Below are 17,794 nucleotides of genomic sequence, written 5' to 3' on the forward strand. Positions count from 1 at the left end.
ACCCTGAAGAATGAAAAGGTGGCTACGAAGGTGCTGAAAACCTCTCCAACAAGGAAGAGAAAGCTTCCAGGAGACCCATGGATTCCAACCCATAGTGCTACTGGAATAATAGCAGCATTCCAATATTTTAGGGGATGCCACAAAGAAGGGGGGACACATCTACCTAATCTCCAAAGCACCAGAAGGCAGGACAAGATGCAATGGACAGAAACTAAACAAGGAGAGAAGCAACCTGGAACCAAGGAGGAATTTCTTAACGGTGAGAACAATTAACTAATGGAACAACTTGCCTCCAGAAATTGTGGGCGCTCCATCACTGGAGGTTTGCGAGAAGAGACTGGACAGCCATTTGCCTGGAAAGTTATAGGGTTTCCTGCTTGACCAGCAGGTTGGATTAGAACAGGGGTGTCCAAACTTGGGAACTTTAAGACTTGTGGACTTCAACTCTCAGAATTCCCCAGGCTGGCTGGGGAATTCTGGGAGTTGAAGTCCACAAGTCTTAAAGTTCCCAAGTTTGGACATCCCTGGATTAGAAGATCTCGAAGGTCCCTTCCCTGTTATATTCTGTAATCTATGGAATATGTCCTAGAGCAGATCAAGAAAGAAAAAGCTGAAACTATTTGATGGATGTTCCTCTTTTGAGTTGACCCTGGAAGAGGCTTAGCCCACCCTTATCTGGAAAGGAACAGCGTTTACTGATGTCTTCAGGATCCAGAGTCCTTCACACAGGCGCCGCAGCACACTTCCACAATCGCATGCCTATGGTCAGGAAACAAGCATGCACCTGAAGGAGACTCCCCAGATGTTTGAAGCCAGTAGGAATTCCCTGCATCCCGTTTCTGCCTTCCCAATCTATGGGCACAACCCTCCCATTGTCAGGCATCTGAGATTTTGAGGATGAGCCTTCCAAAGCAATTTCTCCGCACTGTTTCAATCAAGCAAAAACCCAAACTTAGAAAGATCTGAAGAACGTTCACACATCTACTTAGACAGACCCTCTTAAGTCAGCTGCAAAGAGGATCCTTTGATCCAGTCCCCAACCTTGGCAATTGTCTGTCAAAGCTGCCAAAGCTGCCTGGAGTTCAACTCCCAGAATTCCCTAGCCAGCCTCAGGTACAGGCTGCTTCTAAGACATCAGGTCTCTTAGAATTAACCGAGTGCAGCAGTGATTTCTTTGTAGTCTTGACAGTGTCTCTGCCAGAGCCCAGAGCCCTTGCATCCCACCTCCATCAGGGGTGGGTTCCTACCAGTTCGGACCGGTTTGGCAGCCTGGGTTACTGAAACCAGCAGTGACCCAGGCCTGCCATGCCCTTGAACCCATTCCCCGGTTGACGCCATCAGCACTGCCATCTTGTCTTTTAGTTCTAATTGAACTGAAATTCAAATTGTTCTAATTTTAATTGCACAGCGCATGCGCGCACACGAGGGAACTGGCAGTAGTGCCGGTTGGGACCCACCCCTGACTTAAGTAATCTACGTATTATTTATTATTTATGAATTAAATAATCTACAGCTGGGCCTGGGACAACTTGTCACAGCCAATTCATTATGGACAACTCATCATGGGACAAATCACCAAAGGGCAACTTGCAGAGGGACAATTAATCAATTAATCGTTTCATTCAGTTACTTTTATTATTGTGATCACATTTTCATCGACATAATTGTAACTCTGTATTTTTGGATTTATTTTCTTTATTTTATTATTATTATTATTGGACACAGTTCAGTCTAAATTAAATTTTGTAATGTTTGTATTTGTTGAATTGCAAGTTATCCTGCAACACGTTGGCCCCAACAAGCTGTCCCATTCCCGTCTGCAGCTACGGTAGCTTCCATGGGTCCTCAGCGCAACCTGACCAGATAACGGGAGGAAAAGGAAACGCACAGGGAGGGCACAAGGTCCAGTAAATGTCTTACAAATCTCCCTGAGGAATACTCAGGAGGGAGTCCTGTAGCCGTGAGAGGCGATTAGAAGATTATTGACTCTAGTCATTATCATTGTCAGCGTTCCAAATATCATGCAGAAATAAATCAGAGTCCAAGGCAGAGTTATCCTTAAAGTTCCAATTTAATAAAGCAGACATGTTGGCACATCTGTGAAATTCCAACTCTGATTTACTTCCTGGAATTCCACCCAGTTGAAAGTTCATAATCTTATGTCCACTCCCATAAATCCATCACATGGCCCAATCTTCTTCTTCCACGCTGGCATCTCCACCCAGCTGCTTCCGGTCAGGTGCAGAGGTGCGGAGACAAAAGATGACCTTGGGCTTCTAGAAAAGAATAACAGCAACACATTCCACAATTCTACTCCTTTCTATTCCCCCTCCCAATTACTACACTGATGAAACAGCATAATGAAATAATAGAGAGTGTGGCAGGCCAAAGATCCTAAAAAGGAATATAACTGCAGGCCTGACAATCATTATACTTGGATGCTTCAAGCTGGACTTAGAATTGCCAATATTTTCCATCTCAATGGAGCATCAAGGAAGGAAATAGAAAACAAGGATGGTTTAAATTATGCAAGGATTACAAATGGAAGTCGGTGATATCTGGGCCTTTCTAAATTCCAGGTAGGAATACCAATAGTACTTAGACTTATATCCCACTTCAAAGTGCTTTCCAGCCCTCTCTAAGTGGTTTACAGAGTCAGCCTATTTACCCCCAACAATCTGGCTTCTCATTTTACCCACCTCGGAAGGATGGAAGGCTGAGTCAACCTTGAGCCTTGTGAGATTTGATCAGCCGGTGATCAGCAGAAGGAGCCTGCAGTACTGCACTCTAACCACTATACCACCGCAGCTTATGACCACAATAGAGCCCAAAATTTCTGTTGCTAAGCACGACAGTTGCTAAGTGAGTTTGCCCCATTTTACGACCTTTCTTGCCTCAGTTGTTAAGTGACTCACTGCAGTTGTTAATAACCCCGTTGTTAAGTGAATCTGGCTTCCCCATTGACTTTGCTTGTCAGAAGGTCACAATAGGGGATGATATGACTGCAACCGTCACAAATACGAGACAGTTGCCAGATGACCAAATTTTGATCGCGTGTCTGTGGGGATGCTACAATGGTTGTAAGTGTGAAAAACAGCCATAAGTCACATTTTTCAATGCTGTTATAACGCTCACTAAATGAACCATGGTAAGTCAAGGAGTACCTGCGTAAGTAGAAATGGGGGATATGGCTTTAAAATAGTAAAGACCTTGTGGAAAGCAAAGCAAGGTATTTTCAGGGGAGGAAGAAGCCGAACGGGCCAATGCAACAGTTGCCTCACAGATAACAAGAAGGTGGTAATAGATGTACTTGGCATAATTAGCTGAGTTTCTAAGATGTCACCAGGTTCCGTTTTATATAAAGACTGTTTTAAAAGGGTAAAGAAACAACAGAGAAACAGAACACCTCCCATTGGCAGAGATTAACTATGCATTATTAAAATAGCATCTAATTAAGGGAGCTGCTGGCATCACCGATGGGGATTTTCGGTCCAGTTGTCTGATACGGCATTATTTATAAAGTCTGCATAGAGACCGACCACATGGAGGCCACACCGTGATCTGAGAACAGTGCAAGCACACAACTTTGTGGGAAGCCACCCCCCCTTAGAAGAATGAAATATTTTGAGAAATATTTAAAAAGGCAGGATAAAATATTTCCCCTAAAAGAGAAATAAAAAAATCTTAAGGGAGACAGAAACTCAGAGCTTCAGCTCCCTTCCCCCAGCAGATATTTTCTGCCCATTGAGAAAGACTGGGCCATCCTATCTACAAAACAAAAGACTTTCAGCTCCAGGGTGATGGGACGAAGACATGACCCTTCAGGGCGTAATAGGATTAACCCACTACCGTCTAGCAGCAGAGCTCATTACATTGCACAATCTCCTAAGGATATGGCATCACCCTCCAAACTTCAACCAAACTTAGCTCAGACAAACATGACCCCGGCATGGCCTGGTGGGAGTCTGACAGCAGCCAATAGAATACATGTTCTTGCACAGGAACAGGAAGCTCAAGTTCAAAGCCCAAGAGAAGGTATAAAAAACCCCTCACTCTCAACTCCATGAGGTCAGCTACCCAGAATCACACGTGCTTATTGGTTCTGTTCATCATTAAACCCTCTTTCCAATCAACATCCAGCCTCCATTTTGTCTCCAGTGCCTCTCCCCCGGATTGGAACTTAACCAGATGGATATTTCTTCCAACAGCTCCTGACTGACATGTCTTTCCCCATCACCTGCAAAGAGACGACTCCCACCACCACCACAAGCAAGAGACCGCTGACTTGCCCTGTGCCAGGGACTGCAGAGCAGAGGCTGGATATGACCCAGCTTGCAGTCCAGGTATGACAGTGTAGAGCAGGGGCATCCAAACTTGGCAACTTTAGGACTTGTGGACTTCAACTCCCAGAATTCCTCAGCCAGTCATGCCTCCACAAGTCTTAAAGTTGCAAAGTTTGGAGACCCCTGGTATAGACAAATGGGAAGGCAAAAACACTGCGGTGGTAAGACAAGGAAGAAGGAAGTAGTCATCTCTGGCCATCAGGGATGTCTGGAGAGTCAACCTAAGACCAGGCAGTCCTGACTCTTTTGCATGGAAATCAAAATTCATCTTGATGTTTTTGATCTACCTTTGCTGATGATGCCCCAGCATTGTCCACTGTAAAAGCTAAACCATTTCATTTATTCTGTGCAAGTGGACAACAGGTAGAAAAGCATTTTATTTAATTTCATTTAGGACTGCACTAAACCCCCTTATTATTCTCCCGAAACAGCCTACAGGATGTAAAAGAAAATTAAAAATTACATAACAAAGCAAAAGTTAAGTCAAAACAAAGAAGACAGATAACACAGCGGAGTCCTTGGTGCTCCCTGGGCTTGTTTGCTTGCAGACATTCCATTACCCTGCTAGGTAACATCATCAATGCAGACACTATAGAATCTTTATAGGTACAATTGGAAAATCATCATGTGGCCCCTTGAAGATGATGGCAAATACTAGCTTCCTTTTGAGCAACAGTTCCATTTTATTTATTTATTTGTTTGCTAGTTAATTCTTGTACATCTCTACCCCTCCCCTCCATCCCCCATCATACGCCTCTGGACAATTCAAGACCAAAGGCACATTTGGAAAACATTGGGTAGAAGCATAACGTGTATCTTTATTTGCATGGCAATCTTATACTTTGGAACAATCACAGATGGATAATTGCTGGTCATTTTTCTCCCCTACACTTACTGTATAGGCAAATAGGGATAGATTAGTACGTACTTATTGCCAGCAAGTTTTTAATCCACTTGAGTTATTGCAAGAGGAATTTGATTCACCTAAAACTGAACTGGCAGAAGATTCAATTAAAACTCCTGCTTGAATTCACAGGGTGGTTTTGATGCGTTAGCAGAGTCTAGAATTCCAGCTAATATTGTCAGGTTTGAGATTTATTCGTCTTATCTGCTCCCCAAACATTAATGATTCTGAAATGCATGTAGGATCATTCTAAGCCTGCAGAAGATTTTTAAATAAACAAAGCTCACGGAGGTAGATACCATTCAAATAATAATTCCTCTCTCTGGGATAGAAAGTTGGAGGACTCTATATTAACAGATTAATGCTTAAGGATCTTATTCTTTAAATATCTTTCTTATGCTCTAAATCAGGGGGGTCTCCAAACCTGGCAACTTTAAGACTTGTAGACTTCAACTCCCAGAATTCCTTAGCCAGCCATGCTAAGGAATGAGACAACGACTTCTTCTTCTTCTTCTTCTTCTTCTTCTTCTTCTTCTTCTTCTTCTTCTTCTTCTTCTTCTTCTTCTTCTGAATGAGAATGGGGCTTCATCACTTGAGACTTTCAAGAAGAGATTGGACTGCCATTTGTCAGAAACAGTGTAGGGTCTCCTGCGGGGGTTTGACTAGATGACCTATAGGGTCCCTTCCAACTCTGTTAATCTGACTAATTCAACCAAAGATTTTCCTTCCTTTTTCTTCACTCCAGAGGATGCTTTTTAAAGAGTTGGCTGTCAGCCTCATTGTGTCAAGCCTGTAAATTGGATGAGGGGCCAATTCCTTCTATTATTGGGTTTAACATTACAAGTTAGCCAAGATGTGGTTACGGAGATCAATACAGTTTGAGTGTATAAATCTGTATACCGGAATTATATGCCCCAACTGAAATGTGTCACTGTTATCAATCACCATATATTTATTGGGCATGGATGGGATGGAAAAAGTTCCCCCTTGGGCTGGGAAGGGGAATAGGCCCTCCAATTGACAACTGGTATGCTCATAGTAGCGAAACATATTTTACATAACATTGGAAAATGAAATTTTCCTGATGATGCAAGATCAAAATGAGAGAATATCTAGTAATGAGATAACTGACATTTTGGTAAACTTAAGCAGGAATGGCTCCCTTGTATGCTACCCAGTAAGGCAAATTTAGATACCTTGAATACAGATGGTCCTCGACATGGCCACAATAGAGCCCAACATTTCTGTTGCTAAGTGAGACTCATTTGTTAAGTGAGTTTTGTCCCATTTTATGACTTTTCTTGCCACCGTTGTTAAGTGAACCACTGTTGTCGATACATTAGTAACCTAGTTGTTAAGTGAATCTGGTTTCCCCATTGACTTTGCTGGTCAGAAGGTCACTGAAGTGGATCACATGACCTTGGGACGCAGCAATGGTCATAAGCATGAGTCAGTCACCCAGCGTCTGAATTTTGACTTTGGGGATGCTGCAAAGGTCGTAACTGTGAAAAACGGTCATAAGTCACTTTTTCCAATGCCGTTGTAACTTTGAGCGGTCACTAAATGAACTGTTGTAAGTCGAGGATTGCATGTGCTGTTTCTAAAGAGTAAAATTTCAGCTCTAAAAAGAGCTGAAAGACCAATTAAAATAACAGATGAAATGATTTAAGCGGATAAAAGCAACAATCTCCAATGTTAAATGAAAAGCATAAATATTTAAGTAGTGGTTAGCAGTTGGGGGAAATGGAAAGGAAGTGGGGAATGTGTTACCAAAAGCTGTTTTCCCAGTACTTTTTGATGTTTTATTCCTTATTTTGCTTTTTTATGTATTTTATTCTTTATTCCAGTTCAATCTTTTATTAAATTTATGTTTAGAAATGCGTGTCATTGAGTGGTAGCTGCCATCTTGCTTTTTTTTTTGACTCCCGATCACCAACATACAGAAATCTCTGCATACAAGGCAATCAAACTGATACTGAGCCTCTCATACGGATTAGATTAGATTAACAGAGTTGGAAGGGACCTTGTAGGTCATCTAGTCCAACCCCTGCCCAAGCAAGAGACCCTACACCACTTCTGACAAATGGCAGTCCAGTCTCTTCTTGAAAGTCTCCAGGGATGAAGCTCCCACAACCTCCGAAGGTAAGGTGACTCAAAAAACAGCAACTGTGAGAGGGAACTTGGGAGTCCTGGTCCCCGATCACTTGAATATGAGCCAACCATGTGCAGCAGCAGCCAAAAAAGCTAATACAATCCTGGGTTGTATAAACAGAGACATAGAATCAAGATCATGTGAAGGATTAGTGCCGCTTTATAAAGCCTAAGTAAGGCCACACCTGGAATACTGCAACCAATTTTGGTTACCATGCTACAAAAAAGATGTTGAGACTTTGGAAAAAGTTCAGAGAAGAGCAGCTAAGACAATCAAAGGCCTGGAGACTAAAACATATGAAGAACGGCTGAAGGATGTGGGTTTGGTATAAAATGCCTCTATCTTCTTGGTATCATTATTCATCCACTGTAGCTTCTGCCATAGTTTAGGATGTGGCTTCTGGGATAGCATCCAGGTTTCCATGTTCAGATTATTATAATTCCAGTGAAAGTTGATCAAAATGGAAAGGCATCGCTCTTATTGTCCCAAAGGTGCTTTTTCCAAAAGCCAACTGACCTTCCTTGGTTTTGTTTTTTCCCCCTGGAAAACATTTTGCTCCTCATCCAGTTCTCTTCTAGGATGAGAAGCGAAATGTTTTCCAGGGGGGAAAAAAACAAAGCCAAGAACGTCTAGTTCAGAGACTTGGAAAACTTGGAAAAAGTTCAAAGAAGAGCAACTAAGATGATCAAAGGCCTGGAGACTAAAACATATGAAGCTGCAGGTTTTGGGTCTGGCTAGTCTTTAAAAAAGGAGAATTAGGGGTGACATGATAGCAGTGTTCCGATATTTGAGGGGCTTCCCCAAAGAGGAGGGGGTCAAATTATTCTCCAAAGCACCAGAGGGCAGGACAAGACACAATGGATGGGAGCTAATCAAGTTTGTAATAACAAATATATTGGTGGTTTTTCTGCATCTAATGACTTGTGATACCCAAGTAAACATTAACACTGAAATATGTAAGCTGTTCAGGAACTGGAAATCTCATTGTGCTTAGAAGATATGGAGAACCTTCTCAGGCTTTTTTTTCCACCCGGCCCCACTCTGGATTTGGCCACAAGAAATGTCTATGGAGAGAGTCTCGGTCATTCAGGTCATGGTTTTCCCAAAGATGCTTTCTTCAAAAGGCAACTGGATGTCCTTTGTTTTTCCTTGAAGACCTTTCACTCCTCATCCAAGAAGCTTCCTCAGTTCTGCAGAAAAGTAGTAAATGGCTCTTCCACATTTATAAATTAAAAGCACAAGCACTATTTTTTATCTAAACTGAGTAAATCTGATGCTGCAGGGACAGTTTGATTCAGGGGTGGGTTCCGGATGCTGCTACTGCCAGTTCACTCAGGGACACACTGAGTGCACATGTGCTTGATGCACGCAATGCGTCCATGCACAGTACTGGGAAAAAAATCCTTCTGCACATGCGCAGAAGCAAAAAACAAGATGAGAGAACGGGTTCGGGGGCATGGCAAGCCGAGTTAGTACCTACTCGGCCGAACAGATAGGAACCCACCTCTGTTGTGGCTTGAATTTTGTTTTCCTCTTAATGGGAAATTTCTATCCAGATATTCACTCTTTCTTTCACCTGCCTCTGGGTCAGCCAAGAGAAGTTTAACTTGGTTGTGTGGTTTCTTCCTCTTGCACACACCATTCCACAAGCTTCTTAAGGGGCCTCTCTTGATGTTTAAACAAATTGTTATCTGAACATGCTGTGGATGCCCTACATCAATCTTTATAGCAAGTCGCATTTTACACTTCAGCAGACTACACTACGGTCTCTACAGAGTTGCCACTCCCTTCCTAAATGATAAGGAATGAACTGGGCGCGCGATTCAGCTGTGCCCAAAATGAGTTCATTATGCAGAAAAAGGTCTCCTGGCCATTATTTTCCAGACAAGAGCCAGACAGACCATTTTCCAGGAGGGACGCTGGCCCGGCCACAGCAGAGACGGAGCTGTCTCATCTGCCAGCACAGGGGAGAATCTCATTTGCAACTGTGGATAGAAAAACAACCTTGTAACGCATCACAATGTACTCCCTTAGTAAATCGCACTCAACAACTATAAATACAGCCGCATAATATCTATTACAAAAATTGGAATAAATTTCCCCCTTCCATCACCCGCGGGGGAAAAAAAACAGCCATCCAGACCCTCCCCAGGAATTTAACCCCTTTTGGAAGACACAGAATGTCCAGCTGCTCCCTCAGTTCAGGGGCACATGAGAGGCAAGGATCATTATCTATTCCTGCCATTCGTTATTGAGACTGCAGAAAACAAGGAGGTCGTCTGCTCCCAATTATTTTCCAAACTGAATTGAAAGGCAGGAGAAAGAGTGGAAGAGGAGGAGGGAAGGAGGCAGGGTGCCCATCCATCAGCAGCCATTTGGTCTGGGCTCTGAAGGAAGGCCTTGGCAGGAGGCTCCCTTAGAAGATCACAGAATTAGGAAGGCCCCCCCAAGTCCATCCAGTCCAGCCCCCTGCAGGAATCCAGATCAAAGCATCACAGAGACCATAGCTGCCCTCTCTGCCTGACGCCGTCTCTGTGATGAAACAGACTCTCTCTGAATCAGATCTTCCACTACTGAGGCAGCTAAAATCGGCCCTTTTAGACATTTCCATTCTGGAATAAAAAGAGCAGCTCTTGGCTTTCTCCTGTGCCACGTTGCTCTGGGTATTTGAATGGCAGGGGGGAGCATCTCCCCTCGAATTCGGTTTCCGAAGGCTAAACAAACCCACCAAGCTGCAGTCCAACCCTCATGCCCTTCTGCATTTGTTCCGGTTTCTGGATATCTCTTTCCAAATTGGGGCCCAGAACGGGATTTAGTCCTCCGAGTCAGGTCCAACGGAATGGAGCCAACACTGCTTGTTTGTCGAGAGCAAGGTTCCCGCTTTGGGCAGTCTCCTCACTCCTGCCCTCCAAGGCCATGGATTCCAAAGTGTTCCTTGCAAGGGATATTGATGAAGGTGGGAATGGGCCAAAAGCTGTGCAACAAAGGGAGTCTGGGGCAGTGGCGGGTTGCAGGAGGTATGGGCATACCGGAGCCTTTCCAGAGCACCAGATACCGTTCCGGTACGGTGCTCTGGAGGGCCCACCTGCCTGCCCGAGCTCCTTACCGGTCTTTTAAGTCTTTGGCGCTTCCGCGCACTGAGCAACTGGAACATCGCGGAGGGTCATGGAAGCTGTAAGACGCATGTGCGCGCTGCGCATGTCCATGTGGACGACGCTGGGCCCATTCCAACTGTACTGGTTGGAACGGGATCCGGAACCCACCACTGGTCTGGGGGTAAGAGAGGCAGTCAGGAAGGGCCACTGGGTGGGAACCAAGGTCAGAGGGCAGAACCCTTTGAGCCAGGAATGGGATTCAGCTGCTTCAGGTGTACCGGATGCTAATCTTACATCTGGTTCACCCAACCGGTAGTTGCAAGGACTGGCTGGTCCCGCCCTGCCTACCCCACCCGTCCCAGGAGTCTCCACGTGGCCCGTTTTGGATGCCAGGTAAGTGCAGGCCCCGCACGAAGGCTCTGGGAGGGCAAAAGACAGGCCTCCCGGAAGTTCCGGAAGTCTGGAAACAGGCCCGGTTGCTAAAATTTTTCAATCCCACCCCAGCTTTGAGCACACCAAATACTGTATTTTGGTCACATTCTATTAAATATGGTAGCATTGCCCAACGGATCCTCCCTGTTATCACCGGAGATCAGAATGGTCTCAAAAAAAATTACTGGAATCTGCAGAAATGAATAGGTTAATGCTAAAAGTCAAAGGAAAAGATGTAGCGTACCGGGGCCTACCGCCTGCAACCCACCAAGGCCTTGATGGTGTTGGGACAAGAGAAAAAGCTAACACCAATACAGCCAAAGATGACAGACGGCCACCTGGGATGAAATGAAGACAAATTTCAGGGGAACACACAAAACAAAGAGGCTGCCAGGGTCTCTTTACGGCAAGGCCAGATGTGAGCCAGCGAGCAAGTAAGCAGAGACACAGCCTTTGTGTAAATAAAGCCACAGAACTGGCTAAGCTGACAGTTTTATAGTGAAACCTGAGGCTCTCCATAAAGAAGGAGCTGTTGCTCCTGCTGCTGGGAAAGTTATGGCCCCCTGAAGATGTTATTTTCATCTGTAGCTTTTACGAAACCTCCGTCATCTGGAAAGACTGCTGGAAAGAAGTCAGACACTTAAGAAGAGACCGGACAGTCACTTGTCTGAAATGGTACAGGAGTCAGGGTTCCAAATAGCATCCAAAATTAAATCAGTCCAAAGCAAAGCAATCTTCAAAGTTCCAATTTATTAAGGGAGCCATGTTGGCACATCTGGGAAAACCTGAAAGCTTCCCGGTTTTCCCCACCCAGTTGAAAGTTCAAGATCCTGCCCCCCACACCCACAAGTCCATCACATGGTCCAATCTCCCACTGCCATGCTGGCAGTTCCACCCATCCAGTTCCGGTCAGGTGCAGAGGTGCAGAGACAAAGGATGACCTTGGCTTTCTAGAAAGAATTTTGTTATGGCTACATATCATCTAACTCCGTACAATCTCCTCTCCCATTTTCCCACAATAGAAAATTCATGGTACAATAATAGAAAATGTGGCAGGCCAAAGATCCAAAAGAAAAGATGGCTGCAGGCCTGACAACAGGGTCTCCTGCTTGAGTAGAGGGCTGGATTAGAAGACCTCCAAGGTCCCTTCCAGCTCTATTGTGATTCTGATCACCTTCTGCAACACACATCCCAGGTTGGAGCCAAGAAAAGCCACGCCAGTGTGGACGCAAGAATTGTGGCCAAAGGGAGACCCCAGGCAAGCCAACTGGGGGCTCACCAAGAATAGGAAAGGTCGCCATTATAATGGTCCCAAAAAGTCAAGATGGCATCTGTGACTGAAAAAGGGGCGAGGGAATCACAGACAGCATCCTGACTATTTTGACACCCCGCCCCCAGGAGACCTCTCTGATAGGCACACCTGTCCCAAATTCCAGCTTCACAGCTACTAAGGTACGCTGCTCATATCTGCTCTATAATGCTTGGACTTTAAAGGAGATTCTGTAGAACAGCAATGAGAAAACCAGAGTGTGGCACTTGACGTGATGTCAGAAGCACTTCAGAGAGGGAACTTCAGCAGATCGTCCCCAAAGGTGCTTTTTCAAAAGGCAACGGGACCTTTTCCTTGAAGATGTTTCACTTCTCATCCAAGGAGGCTTCTTCAGTTCCGACTGAATGGTGGAAGATGTTTGCAACACAATGCTTCAAAGGAGGCTCCACTCCCATTTGCAGTATTCAGGTGACCCTGAGGGAACAGTGGCCTCAGAAGGAGTGCTGACGATCAGATGACTGCAAAGAGTAGAAATCCTTCCATCCTCCACCATTCAGTCAGAACTGAAGAAGCTTGTTGGATGAGAAGTGAAACGTCTTCAAAGGAAAAAAAAGGCCTGTTGTCTTTTGAAAAAGTGTTTTTGGGACCACCATGACCTGGATGAATGAGAATCCCCATAGACCCTTCAGCAGCTCATTTGTATTGTCAAAAGGCTTTTGATAAGGTACACCATAACCTACTACTAGATAAAGTAGAAGAATGTGGGTTAGACAGCATCACCACCAGATGGATTCGTAACTGGCTGACCAACCGCACTCAATGGGTAGTCCTCAATGGAACTGCATCTACATGGAGAGAAGTATGCAGTGGAGTACCCCAAGGCTCTGTTTTAGGCCCAGTACTCTTCAAAATCTTCATCAATGATTTGGATGAGGGAATAAATGGGGAACTCATCAAATTTGCAGATGACACCAAGCTGGCAGGAATAACCAACACTCCAGAAGATAGGCTTAAGATACAGAAGGATCTTGACAAACTTGAACATTGGGCACTATCTAATAAAATGAAATTCAATGGTGAAGAGAGTAAGGTTCTACATTTAGGCAACAAAAACGGAATGCACAGGTACAGTATAGGTGGTACCTTGCTCAGTAGTAGTAACTGTGAGTAGGATCTTGGAGTTCTAGTGGACAACCATTTAAATATGAGCCAGCAGTGTGCAGCAGCTGCCAAAAAAGCCAACACAGTTCTAGGCTGCATCAATAGAGGGATAGAATCAAGATCACGTGAAGTGTTAATACCACTTTATAAGGCCTTGGTAAGGCCACACTTGGAATACTGCATTCAGTTCTGGTCGCCACGATGTAAAAAAGATGTGGAGACTCTAGAAAGAGTGCAGAGAAGAGCAACAAAGATGATTAGGGGACTGGAGACTAAAACATATGAAGAACGGTTGCAGGAACTGGGTATGTTTAGCTTAAGAGAAAGAAGGACTAGGGGAGACATGATAGCAGTCTTCCAATATCTCAGGGGTTGCCACAAAGAAGAGGGAGTCAAACTATTCTCCAAGACACCTGAGGGTAGAACAAGAAGCAATGGGTGGAAACTAATCAAGGAGAGAAGCAACCTAGAATTAAAGAGAAATTTCCTGACAGTGAGAACAATTAATCAGTGGAACAGAAGTTGCCTCCAGAAGTTGTGAATGCCCCAACACTGGAAGTCTTTAAGAAGATGTTGGATAGCCATTTGTCTGGAACGGTATAGGGTTTCCTGCCTAGGCAGGGGGTTGGACTAGAAGACCTCCAAGGTCCTTTCCAACTCTACTATTGTATTGTATTGTATTGTATTGTATTGTATTGTATTGTATTGTATTGTATTGTATTGTATTGTATTGTATTGTATTGTAATGTATTGTAAAGAACAGAAATTCTTACCTGGGGATTTCATGCTATTTACTACATTCTAAATTCAGCTTAATAAATGGCACCATTCCAGAGGCGATATTCAGCCGGTTCTGACCATTTCTAGCAAACAGGTAGTGGAAATTTTGAGTAGTTCGGAGAACCGGCAAATGCCACCTCTGGCTGGCCCTGCCCCCATCTGTTCTCTACCGAGTCCCAGCTGATCGGCTGGGTTTTCTTTTGTTGCGAACGGAGAACGGAGGTGGAAAGCAGGTTAGTGGGGTGGGGAGGGAATGGGGATTTTGCAGTGTCCTTCCCCCAGGAGTGGGGAGGGAATGGGGTTAGGGTTACATAAAAGTTTTCATCTATTCCACCATGTCGTGTGAATCCAGCCAGAGAAACATACAGAAGTCATCACTTTCGTTCACCTGTGTCCAGCCCTGGCACAACCTCTCCAGCCACCTCTTTCTTCTGCCCACTCCCCGACAATATTGCCTTCCTCTTGTCCAGCCCTGTACCATCACTAAGGCGTCCCTAGGAATATTTTCCTCATAAGTAGGCAACAAGCTAGAGGAATTTTGTATGAGTACTGTGCCATCTGGCATCTTTCACCAGCTGTTTTCCAGAGTCACAGGGTAGCAGCAGCCAGTAGCTTTTACCACGTATCAATTATAAGAACGGGACATGAGACCACGAAGGTAAAAGCTACAGGTTTATTGATGCATCAAGTCCAGACTCCTCACACACCAAAGTCTGAACTGCCTGGGTTCCGCCCAAGACATTAGTTTTATACCTTGCTTCAAACGAAGCGTTCGTAAGGCGTTTCCATACATGGGATCAACGTGACATGTCAAAAAGTGCTGGGTATGTTTGCCACCTTGAATTATCAGTAAAAATAATGAAGGTGCTATACAAATAAATAAATAAAATGAAAAATAAGGGAGAAAGGCATATCTTACTTAGTAGAGATATAGTTTGTTTAAGCCTAAATTACAGTTGGGTTCATTTAAAACAGGCTACGCCAAAATGAGACCCATCTCATCATGCCAAATTGGTACAGTTATGACAGATATCATCATCTTAAGCTATGCTTTTTTTTTAGGGCTGGTCTCTTTAATAAACCACAATTGGCTGGATGCAGCCATTATGTCGACCTGTGGACCATTATTTGCAATCCTTAGCTAGGTTCATGTGCAGGTAAGCAAAAGGCACAGCTAATCATATTCCAGCATAATGTATGACTATTCTAAATTCTTCACCCAAGAGAGATTTCTGCAAGGGCTAAAGCTGCTTTTGCATGCAGAACGAAGGAGCTGAAGCCCCAGAGATACTCTGGAACAAAACAAGCCATCATTCGACTCCTTTAGATTTGCATGTTGGAGGGAACACCAGGACTACCCACCTTGGTGCCAAGACAATCCCAAAATTGTGCACAGATCGCTCTTACTTCCCAGCATTGAAAATATCTCATTATCAGTCATTCAGGCTGTGGCTGATCCTGAATCTTTTCATCTCTTCAACTATGTCGATCTTTTCTTTTTTTAAGGGAAAAAAATGTGCCTCTTCTGAAACAAGACATTTTTAGGAATGAAAAAGTAGGGTGGCAAAAAGTAGCTCAGGTTAATAAATAATGAATGGGCTCCTTAGGACTTCCCCAGGCAAGGGAGGAGAGCAGGGTATCCAGTGGCCTCATTTCTTTGCTCTGTGATTTCCCAAAGGGCTGAATGGAGAGGGGGAAAGCAGCCTCATTACATGACCTACAAGAAGACCCCAAAATGACTTCTGCTATTTATTAGGCTGCGTTCACAGCGGGATAGAATCAAGATCACGTGAAGTGTCAGTGCCACTTTTTAAAGCCTTAGTAGGACCACACTTGAAATGTTTCATCCAGCTTTGGTCACCACAATATAAAAAATATGGTGAAACTCTGGAAAGAGTGCAGAAAAAAGCAATGAAGATGATTAAGGGGCTGGAGGCTAAAACATTTGAAGAATGGTTGCAGAAATTGGGTATGTCTAGTCTAGTGAAAAGAAGGACTAGGGGAGATATGACTGTTCCCACATTTGAGGGGCTGCCACAAAGAAGAGGCGGTCAACCTATTTTCCAAAGCACCAGAAGGCAAGATAAGAAACAATGGATGGAAACTAACCAAGAAGAGAAGCAACCTGGAACAAAGGAGAAACTTCCTAAAGGTGAGAACAATTAACCAGTGGAACAGCTTGCCACCAGAAGTTGTGGGTGCCCCATTGCTGGAGGATTTAAAGAAGAGACTGGATAGCCATTTGCCTGAAATGGTACAAGCAGGTTTCCTGCTTGAGCAGGGGGTTGGACTAGAAGGCCTCCAAGATTCCAACTCTGCTATTCTGTTTTATCTGTTATATTAGGCCAAATAAGGCTACTTCATCACCACAAGAGTCTTTGGAGGCCTGGCTTCTCATCCCTTGGAAACAAGCAAAGCACAATGGCTGTTACTTGGTACTTATGCTGCACAGAAGCCCCACATCACCCTCCAAAGGTCTCCCAAGCATTCATGGGCAGGAACAAAGTCAGCAGCATTTCTGCTGAAACCCTAAGGCAGCAGACCATCGAGGCTCACAGAGGACCAATTCCAGGATCCATCGGAAATACCAGCCAAAACTGCTTGGCACCAAGAGACCCAGAGCCAATGAACTTTCCAGGGTCTTCTCCAGAGGCTCCAGCTTTAAGTGAGAGCAAAACACTTTGATCTGCCACCTCCAACCTGGGGCCTGAAATGCCTTGGAGTTGAAATGTCTTTCAATATTAGTAGCTGGGGTTGGTAATCATGTTGTTGGTTTGAGCTCCGAGCTTGCAATTTGGTTGCAAATTGTCAAGCTCAGGACTCAAACCAACAACATGCCTTGGAGTGTACAGTAATTCTGTGTCTAGGAGGTGATGCAAATTGCCAACCCACACATCAGGAAGAAACAGGAGGGGGAACATACAAGGGTTAAACTGTACTCCCTATTAAACAGGAGTTCTTTTCACAGGCCTTCTAAAGACTAAAGATCCTGGCAGATAGAAAATTCTGGCTGTGTTGTCTTCCATTTCTCAGTCCTTCACAAGTGCACCAAGGAAATGGCACTCGCTCACGTCACCTGCCCACCAGCTGCCCCCATAGGTTATAGCAAGAGTAACTACCAGCTTGGCTCTTTTTACTCATTGTGTCAGTTCTTCCATCTTTGCCTTGGCACCTTGCCAGCATCCTGCCATCAAAGGCTAGAGGGGAGGGAGCAAGGGGGAACAAATGGGCAATAAACATGCGTGGAGAATGTGATGGGAAATAGAAAGAGGGGTGACAACTTGATGAAGACCAAAGAGCATGGAACCAGCTTGTCCCAGCACTCAAGGCCACACACCCTGAGAGCGGAATGTGGTCTACCCAAAACATCTCAATGTTTCTCAAAACACCTATACAGCTTTTCAATGGCTGAAGACGAACTGGAATGAGGAGAACAATTTGTAACTTTTTGCGTAGGAATCTTAGTTCTAGCCTGATTTATGGCAACCAGCCACCTTTAGTAAAAGAACCTATCACTCCACCCAAATGGAGTCAAGGGTCTTTCTTTCCTACAGGACCTGAATGGGGCAGGTTTGACATCTTGATCCTCCATACAAACACATTTGTTACCTGCTCAATAACAAACGTAAAGACGAAAATCAGTCACTGGCCAAGTCT

General features: G+C 44.5%; 1 protein-coding gene across 2 annotated transcripts in view; it reads right to left on the minus strand.

The window, feature by feature from the left end:
* RAB26 (RAB26, member RAS oncogene family) overlaps positions 1-17,794 on the minus strand; it is a 214,351-nt gene that overhangs the window by 122,955 nt on the left and 73,602 nt on the right. The window lies entirely within an intron of this gene.

Source organism: Natrix helvetica (assembly GCF_964273705.1).
Source record: "Natrix helvetica genome assembly, chromosome: 13".
NCBI lineage: Eukaryota > Metazoa > Chordata > Lepidosauria > Squamata > Natricidae > Natrix > Natrix helvetica.